The sequence below is a fragment of the Alligator mississippiensis genome, chromosome 13 (genome assembly GCF_030867095.1).
Source record: "Alligator mississippiensis isolate rAllMis1 chromosome 13, rAllMis1, whole genome shotgun sequence".
NCBI lineage: Eukaryota > Metazoa > Chordata > Crocodylia > Alligatoridae > Alligator > Alligator mississippiensis.
Window position 1 is genome coordinate 11,699,640 of NC_081836.1, and position 9,894 is coordinate 11,709,533.

Sequence of the window (9,894 nt, forward strand, 5' to 3'; positions counted from 1 at the left end):
TGGCGCCAGGCCCTGAGTGTTAGTTTAGTGTAATTTTTGGGAAGTCAATTTCCTTTGTTCTTTTTTTTAATGGGTTTTTTAGGGTTTTTTGTTTTTAAATGGAAACACACAGGAGCATTCAGACAAGGACCACGACAAGGGCTGTTCCCTAACAGGCTGCAGCGTCCCACCGAGCTTCCTAGGCATCCCTGTACGTGCGCGAAAGGATCTTGGAAAACAACAAAGTGTGACGTCAAAGCCATTTTGCCGAGCATCCCATGGAGACTGCTCCTCCTGCCACTGCCTGAAGGGAGTGGTCATGTCTCCCATTGGCACCCACATCGATCTGCTCATTGCAGAGCCCAGGCTGCTGCTGACAGTGGACCAGGTATGAACTCTGATATCCTGGCCTGATTCCAGTTCAGGTAATTATATCCTACTGCCCTCCAGTTTCAGTGGGATAATTTATCCCTTCTTCACTTCCTGTTCCAAGCCATTGTCCAGGAGTGTTATTAAAAAGCCTCCTAGTCCCGCCTCAGCAGTGCCTGCACTTCTGTATGGATGCAGTAAGCTCTCTTCACCAGCATGCTGTGGGATCCTTGCTGCCTAGATGCCACGTTGATTAGCTTCTTAGAAAGAGAGGGAGGGAAATAAAGTACCTCTAGGATTTCTTGTTATTACTGGACTCTCTTAGGATAGGAAAAGGCAGTGACTAAGCCCAGCCAGAACTCAGAGTATGAGCAAAAAGAGGGCAAAGGTATGCCTGTGTGTGTAAGGTGGGGGAGTGTATTTGGGAGGATACATAGAGAATCACCACCTCTCCTGGGACAACAGCAAGTCCTTTGGCTTGTTGCAGACCAGCAGTAGGTGGGGGTAACCATTTGGACCCTCCATGAGGCAGCTCTGGTGGCTGTGACAATGAGAAGTGCTGGGAATATCTACTGGGAGTGAGTGGAAAGGAGAGGGATCCTCCCTGTAAAGGGCACAGTCAGTCCTGCAAATGAGACCCCCAGGAAACCCTCCAGAGAGGCTAGGCAACTCTTTTCCACACCAAGGCCTTTGCTGCATTCCCTGGTTGTTGGAGGGAACAGCTATCTGCCTTCAAGGGAAGGTACAGGGATCAAGAAAAGGGGAACACTGTCCCACCATACCCCTGGTGCAAGTGTGGGGAAGGCTCAGGTTCAAAAGCCTTAAAATTTCCTGGGTACTGGAGCCTCTCTCAGCATTAGCACCCAGCTGCCGGATACATGCAAGATGGCAGGAAGAGCTGTCACCTGAGGCCCTCGTGACCATGTCCCCTTTCACATCACAGCTAAAACATAATTTAAAAAAGGAATGCGTCTCTGAAGTTAAGCAGAGCCAGGATTACTGTCCTTGAAAGGGAGACCTCAGAGGAGCATTGGGTGGCTGCAAAAATAGTGCAGGGGAGCCAGTGCTGAAAGGAGTGCATTTAGGACGGGACGTAAAACACCATGGTTCTAAGCATTAGGGATCCCACAGCCCTTCTCCCAAAGAATGGTGGTCTGGATCCAGCAATCTGGACCATGTCTTCAGTTTCCACAGAAGATCACTACCCAACCTGAATGTGTGTGTGGCACTGCAGCGTGCTTGCAGACAGCTCTGGAGGGAGAATTGTTTCCTGCAATAGTCCGCACACCTGGAAAGCAGTCTGGGACTGTTCCAGGGGAAAGGCACTGCTGCCATTCACTGTTCCACCAAGCTGGAGCCAGAAGGAAGGTCAGGTTTGTGCAGGAACGACGCGTGCCCCCAATGGCTGGGGGGGCATGGCGGCAGCAGGAGACCATTTGTGTGGCTACTTCATCCTGAGCTTTGCCAAAGCCAGTAGCGCTGAGCTAGGGAAACCACCCGAGCTAGGGAAACCACCATTTTCCTGGAGAAGGGACTTGGTTGCCTTAGCCATTTCTAGGGATTTCTCTTAGAGATAGACAAAGAGACTCCTGGACACAGGATCTTGCCCCAAAGACCTTCTCACTCCAGGAGTGGGGCTCCCATCATGGTCAGGTGTCAGAGCCATGCACGATATGAGAGGAAGCCTCTCCTTCAGTTAGGGCCTGGCTGCTGGGAAGCCCCAATGGGGCAGTTCTGAATTCTTTACCCAGCCTATTTCTTCATCTGACATCCCAATATCACCCCCAAGCTGAGCCGGCCTCTAGTGGCAACAGCTAAAGTCAGATACGGAAACTTCAGCAGAGCGCTGGCAGGCATGGGGCATACAGGAACTTCACGTTCTGCCTTCACAAGTCCTGCACTACCCCCCCAAAGCTATTTTCTATGCAACAGCACGGCTGCATTCCCTTCCCTATCTCCTAATAAATATCACACTAAGCGAGATTAGTATCTCCTTCCCAAATGAAGCAGCATGACCCACTTTCTGAATCAGGGCAGATGCAATTGGGCCCTGGAGTCCTGGACCCCTCCCAAAGCCAGGAGATTTTGTAACAATTACAGCAACAAAAAGAAATAGGAAAGTAATAAGTGATCCAAGAGCACAATGGCAGAGCTGACGCTGTTGGGTAATTCTTGATATGTTCCCTGCCATCCTACGCTTTGGCATTTGCCTATGACACAGAAGCAAGGGCCCCACACACAATCTCACTTCCACCATTCCTGCATTCCTCAAAAGTATCAGGTCCAATTTCAGAGTTTGGCCCATGGCCCAGGCCTGGACAACTGCTCTCCTCCTGCATACCCACCCCAGGCCCTCTCAGGCAAAGTTCTTGTGTGGCAGGTGTGGAGGCTTCCCATTCTGTTGATGCGTGCCCCCTTAATGCCCTTCCCCACGCCAGCTCACAGCCCAGGGGAATTTGGCAGGACAACTGTGCCTGTGGAACTCCAGAGCCGGCGACCAGCAGAGTCCCAGCCTACCGAAAGCGTTACCAACTCCCTCGCCTTTCTTTCCTTGACTGCCACCAGGTAAAGTCTTTTCCCCAGTTCATGCTTCTGGACCTACTACTCAAACTGGGGCAATGGGCAGGACGAGCTCGCGAAACGTGAAGCTGCCAGTGCTGGAGGCTGCTGCTTAGACGCATTAAAAAGAAAAGTCCCTGTGCCAAGGCTCTTGCTCTCCAAACCAAACACTTTTTGGCTTGCAAACCAACTAAGTGGGAGGGAGGAGGCTGTATACAGGTCCCTGCTTTGCCAGCTTCCCCGTGTCAACTGAGTTGCTCTGCACTCACCCAGGGTCTAGGTTAATAGGGTTGGAAAACAACTAAAACAGGAGTTGGGGGGGGGGGAAAACAGACAGTATGTCTTCCATCATCCAAAGACCCAAAACCCAGGCCCTGGAGGGCTAAGCTTTGGCCAAGGCATAGAGCAAATGCTGTGTCCAGGAGGAAAGTGTGCCATGGTGACCTCTGCCTATCCAGGTACGTACACCATGGCTTGCTGCTGTGGCAAGGAAACTCTGCATTGGGTTGGCATTATAAATCCTGAGCAATCAGGTACCCTCCCCTGAATGGCACTGTGAGCTTTGGCACCAGTTGTTATCAGTTTTATGCTAGTGCCTAAAGGCCTCCGCCAAAGTGAGGCCCCTGTGACCTAGGTCCTGTACATGCGTATAGTGAAGGACAGACCTTGCTCTAGAAAGTTTGCAATCTAATAGGCAGGAGGATGAAGAGAGGCACAGAGAGATGAAGAGATTTGCCCGAGGCCACAGTGCTGGTCACTGGCAGCCCCAGGGTATGAACCCAATCTTCCTGAATCCCAGTTTAATGCCCTGCCCACTGGACTATGCTGTCCCAGCCTGATCTCAAACTACCATGGATTTTGCCCCTTTGATGGCTTTGGCTGGATATTCTTGACGCTCCTTTGGCAAATGGGGCAAAAGCTGCTCGTAACTGTACTGAAAGAACTATTTATTTTTTAACAAGTGAAAATAAAACATCAAAGTTAAGAAAAGAAAGCCCTTTTACCCAAACTTCAGAGATTAAAAAAAAAAAAAAAAAAGAGAAGAAAAAGCCTCATCTTAATACAAAATCCTATTTGATGTGTTGTGGCATGAAAATGTTTTTCACTGCATTTTTTCAGTGTGATCTCACGCGCCCTGCAAACGGGGTACGCCCAAAACACCAGGTATTTTCTGGGACACAAACAGAGCAAACACATATACAATTAAAAAACAAAACAAAACATGGGATTGGTAAATATTTAAATTAATCAGAGCTGGCATCTGTGCCGGCTCCCCTCCCTCAGAGACGTTGGAGAGCTTAAAAAAAAAAAAAAAAAAAGAATAACGTGACCTTTTCCTTTGTGTTTGTTAGTTCATTGCACTTTGCCGGGTTGGATCAGCCCAAGCCCTTCCCAGGACCGAGTCCAGAGAGAACAAGGGCAAGGGACTTTCGGTCTGCCTGGCATCGGGGATCTGGGGTGGGCTGCAGGAGGCGGTGGGGATCGGGCTGGCTGGGTGAGTTGCTCCGACCTGTTTGTTGTCTTACTCTGCACTGCGGGTTCCCTTTTTTTTTTTCCTTTTCAGTTTAATTGTTGGAGGAGTTTACAAAGCTGTTTGCCAAAAAAACAATCGACTCCAGGGAACCAGCTTACACAAAAAGGGCGTGTCACCATAGTGAAGCTGGGGAGCCATGGAAACCACCACCTTTTTGCATTTACCCAGGTGAAACCAAAGCTTTATGGATGGCTTGTGAAATCCACAGAGATCTGCTGGGAAGTGAAACACCGAGGCCAAGGCGCGCACACGCACATATAAGCGCAGGTGTGCGTGGAGTACCCCAAGAGCATGCACGTGGACGCTAGCACCCAGGTGCGCAGCTCGCCACCACAAATGCTCAACACCTTGCAGACTGGATGTACTATTTCATTCGCAAGAGGCACACAAGCACGCCCAGGTGAGAGCACGCTGCATCACACATGCACACACCTCTGTATTACAGGGCCCCATATCACCCATAAAAGTGCTTAGTGCACAAAACTAATATATTTTTTTTAAATGCACACACACAAGCACTGCAGACACATGCACAGGCAGAAAGAGATCCAGCCCTATATGAACATGGGCACATGTACACATACAAAGATACACAATGTGTGATGACATCGGGCCACGTAACCAGACAAACGCCATTTCACACATGCACATGGATGAATACACGGCCACATACAAATACAAGGAACTGACATGATACATGGGCAAATGCTAGACAGCGAGTAACTGGCCTGCCATCTGAACCAGAAAAGGAGTGACCAAAGAGGAGGAAAGCAAATGCAGAGAAGAGCTCCAGGCCTCTGCTGCAGCAACCCAAGGTGCTCTCAAAGACGCAGTGACCATTGTCCCTCGCTTTCAGCTGCAGAGACTTGCCGACCGTGGCAAAAGTCACTGGGTTTTTGTGCACACAGGGTAGAGTCAGCCCCGAGCTGAGAGCTAGGCCACTGGACCGAGGTGGTGCGGGGGCTTCATGCAGGGTCCTGCAACACTCCTCCTGGCACTCCCCCAGCAGACGTTCAGCCAGGAGCCAGCAATGGACTACTGCCCTTGGGACTGTCCCCTGAAGTCAGGGAGGGTCCTGCTCAGCCCATGGTGGGATCTCAGCCTCGGGGGCACAGAAGGTGCTGGGCCCTTCTGGGGGCAGGAGGCAAGATGCCCCCCTTGGAGCAGCTTTTTTTGGGGGGAGGGGCTCACATCACCACACCGTCTCCCTCTGTCACATGCCACAGCAGGTGGTGTCACCTCCACAATTCAATGAACCTTAACCAGGCACTAAGCCCTAATGCTAGGGCTGTTCTACTTCGGGCTTCCTCATGTAGTGCTCCACTTGAATTCAACGCCACGAGACCACCGTGCAGCCATTGACACAGATGCCAATAGGAGCCGTCTTTGAGAACCATCATTGATACCTGGCATGAAATGGCCCCAAGCGCAGAGCCCTGCTGGCTTAAAACAGAGCAGCCCTCATCTCTCAACTCACTCGTGTACCCACCCTGTGCACAAACCCAGATGCTGGCATCACTAACCCTTATCCAGGGATTACACCAGTGTTAGCAAACAACCGGCAGTCAGGCTAGGCTGGGACTGCAGTGCTTGGTGTGGGGATTACAAAGGGAGGAGCAATTTACTCTTGGGGAAGGAGGGGCAGTTTTCAGGACCTAGGAGGCATTTTCTGTCGGGTATTTGCAACCTGCTACCTTGGACAAAGCCTTTGTAACCCAGCTCAGCCTCATCCAGCAACAGAAAAGACAGACCTGCCTGTCACCCATCCTGGACAGCGAGGGCAGAACGAGTTTGGCGGTGACCCACACTCTTTGCGCAGAGGGAGATGTGTAAGACAGAACGGGGCTCAAGTGAGGGGTACAGGGGCTCCTTTCCTCAGTCTCCTTCCCTGTCAGACCACCAAGGTAGCTCCCTGCTGCTACTCAACTGGAGCCACATCCAAACTTGGCATGAGACATGGAAATGGCACTGACTACCACAGCAGAATTTGGCCCAAAAACCAAAGTGAAGAGCCACTCCCACCCCACACCCAACAAGACCTTTGTCATTCTCTCCAAGAATCTCAAGGCACATTGCAGACGTTCAATAATCCGTAAAACCAGTCATCTTTGAAGATGAGGAGACTACGACACAGCCAGAGACTCTTGGTACCCCACAGCAGCAGAGCCAGCAGCAGCTGGATGCTCTGACCCCGCACAACCTACCCTGACGTACCCTCACCCTGACCCTAGCGGGATTGGGAGCCACTTCCCACCGCTCCCCAAGAGCACCCTACGGAGGCTGGCAGAGCTCCAGGCAGGGCTCATCCTTCCCTGGGGGGAAAGAGCCAGGACTCAGCGTTAGGCCTGGCAGGGCCTGGGAAGAAGGCAAGTGCCGGTAAGGCTTGGTGCGTCAGCCTTTCTGGCATCGACCTCCCAAACTCATTCAAATATTTCCCTTTTTTTTTTAATTTAATGTTCCCTATAATTCATCTGTCCCAAAAGATAATCAATAGAGCCCGTAATGAAAATTTGAGCCATATTTTATGATTCGCTGCAAGAGAAAGGGCCACATCAGCAGGACTGGCCTTGGCTCCCAGCAGCATGCTCGCTCACTCAGTCGCTCTCTGGCCGGGTTTCCCTCCCTCCCCCACGGGGCTGCTGATGGGGGCAGTCCTTGCCTCCCCACTTCTATTTCTAGCAACAGCTATTCGGGCGGCTGTTTCAAGGGTGTGCATGGGGTGGGAGAGTCCCTGCGTGGATCTCTCTGGGACGCACCAGAGAGAATCTCCTGAGCATTACCCATGTACCATGTGGGTCTAGGGCCTGCCCTGCTGCACAGTAACCAGACTATGCCAGGTGACGGCAGGGCTGGAGCCCTCTGCTTTCCGAGCTCCAGGAGTAGCAGGAATGTTAGGCATGAAGGATCATCTCACTTCACACCCAGGGCCCCATTTGGTGGGATATTAAAGTTGTCTCTCTCTGATACTCCATTTCTAAGTGCTTTAAACTATGGGAGCTACAGAAGCAAGTCGAGTGCTCTTTAGATCTCTGTCAAAGAACTGGCCATGGGCCCCTAATACACCTACAGTTTTGAAGCACGAGTCCTGGTACTAATGCCCTAGTGCAAAAGTCCCATTTCACTAAGATGGCTGGAGAGTCCTGGCCCCAATGACCAGGTGGCCAACCCCTAATCCACTAGTGCATCCCAGCACCGGCTCCCAGAGGACAGGCCCTTCTTTTTCTGGAAGCTGGGACTAGATGCGACCTGCAGGCAGCGTGACATGCCAGCAACTCAGGTGGCATCAGCCTTCAAAGCACATATTCCAGTCAAGGCACTGTTCTGAAGCACCAAGCTATAAAAAACACATTTACTTGCCACATACAAGGTCTGCTGGGCCCTGACAGGCAATACTTGCCCATACCACTCTGTGGGATCCTAAACCACACTATCCCACCTTTATAACCATCCATGTCCATTGTAAACATCCATATCCCATGCTGGGTTACTGAGTTGTCCAGTCAGGGGAACCCCCAACTGTATCCATCAGCTGGAGGCCTCTTGTAACCCAAATAGCCACAAACCCTGGGATGGCTGCCGCTTTCTTCCTGCCAGGTTATTACATGATGCATCTTTTCATTTAGAAGCTGCCCAGACCTGGCTTCTCTTCGAGGCTGGATACCTCGGCCAGCCTCCGCACACCACTGTTTTTCGCTGCACTCTGTGAATCCCGCAGCACTTCCGAGCTCCTTCATCTATTCTCCCAGCACGTTGCTAGCCAGACTGTCGTTCTCACACATGCTCAGGGATGCGGCTAGCCCTGAAACTAAAGCAAAAGACTCCATCCTGTTCCTGGAACCTTTCTCCACCTCGGATTCCCAGCAGCAGGTCCCCTATCCCCCCTCTCTGGGCTGGAGCATATTTCACAGCCTGAAGCTGCTGCGTCTGCAGGGAGCCGGAGGTAACAAAACTGTCTCTTATTTGGATAAAGTAAAATATCAGAAGTGAGAGGCCGGGAGTGAGGAATTTATAACAGCAGCTAAGGCAGCAAAAATACAGTCATCTGACCAGGAGCTACCCTGCATGTCACGTTGCTCGATTTCCCGTGCGCCCCGGAGGGCTGGAGGCTGTGCAGAGGGCAGTCAGAAAGCACCAATTCTCTGCACGCGTGACAGCAGTAATGTCCACACTGGACCCCCTGTTGAACAGGATGCATGTGCCTAGGCTTGAGGCTAAGATGCATGAAGTTCTTGGGCCCCCCAGGGGTGCTGGCAATGAGTTTGCATCATCTCACTGCTTTGAAGCTGCTGGGGGTTAACTGCTTTTATAAGACAAGTGCAACCAATCTCATCACACCCTGAGCTGTGCAGGGAGACTTCTGGTTCTCATTGGAGGGATGAAAGTGGCTTTGTTTCCGGTGAAAGGTGTAGGGGCTGGCAGCCAGAAAGGCTGACTCCACGGTTTCCTGCCATGCCTGCTCTATGCCAGCTCCCTAGTGCAGCACTGCCCATGCAGGAGCACTGCTGGCACAGCACAAGCGGTTCTGGCCTCAAGTCCACGGCATCTTTCTACCAAGAAGCTCTCACAGCCTTCCTGTACCATCTCAGTGCCTGGTTTCTGTCCAAGTTCTAGCCCCACCCTGGAAAGGCAGTCTAGCACCATCACCTCCATTTTAGAGATAGGGAAATTGAGGCACAGGGAGATTAAGTGAGTTGTTCTAGGTCACTCGGGTGGGCTGTGAAAGAACTGGGAATAGGACTCTTGTCTCCTTAGTTCCAGTCTTGTAGCCACAGCACTGCACCATCTTTTCTCCTTGGCATCCCTGCTAAGACTGCCAACAAAAACAGGTCCAATAGTAACACGGTCCCAGACCGCTAGAACAGACAAAGAACACAAGGGGAAACGCAGCGGCTCTTATCCCCTGCTGACTTGCAAAACATTTGAACCAGAGGCCCTCACTAATATTTCACGGGCATCCTCCCTCTCAAAATCCTCAGGGAGTGACCAGTGCATTCGATTAACCCAGCTGATCTGAACAGTGGCTAAGCAGCATGCCACTGTATTTGTGCTGTTAATGGACTGTAGGTGCATTTCATATAGACACACACAAGTAAATCATACACACCCATGCACACACTATATACGTATGTGCACAGACATGCTACATTATATATTAGTACTGTTAATACGACAGAGACGGGCAGTCCCGAGAACTTGACGCTGAACAATTACTATCAGTTTGGGCTTTCTCAGAACACCCAGACTGCAGAATGTCAGCAGACGTCACTTACAGTAGAAATATTCTAACCTGATATAAAGCCTTAGAGATCCCCACAACCAGATCCATTTTTTAATGTGACATGTTGCCGGCTATTGGTCCCCAGAGCGGGCTAATTGCTTCTGCTAGTTTTAAAAGCCAGGAGTTATTTCATTGAAAAAGTGAATGAGTGCCCTAGAGCTCTGTGATGTCCTCA

At 51.0% G+C, this 9,894-nt stretch overlaps 1 long non-coding RNA gene across 1 annotated transcript; it reads left to right on the forward strand.

Moving 5' to 3' along the window:
• Nucleotides 1-268: 268 nt before the first annotated feature.
• LOC109284714 (uncharacterized) lies at nucleotides 269-7,407 on the forward strand. Its single transcript, XR_002092278.2, has 2 exons — nucleotides 269-404; nucleotides 4,472-7,407. It is a non-coding gene; the product is annotated as an uncharacterized LOC109284714 (long non-coding RNA).
• Nucleotides 7,408-9,894: the final 2,487 nt, after the last annotated feature.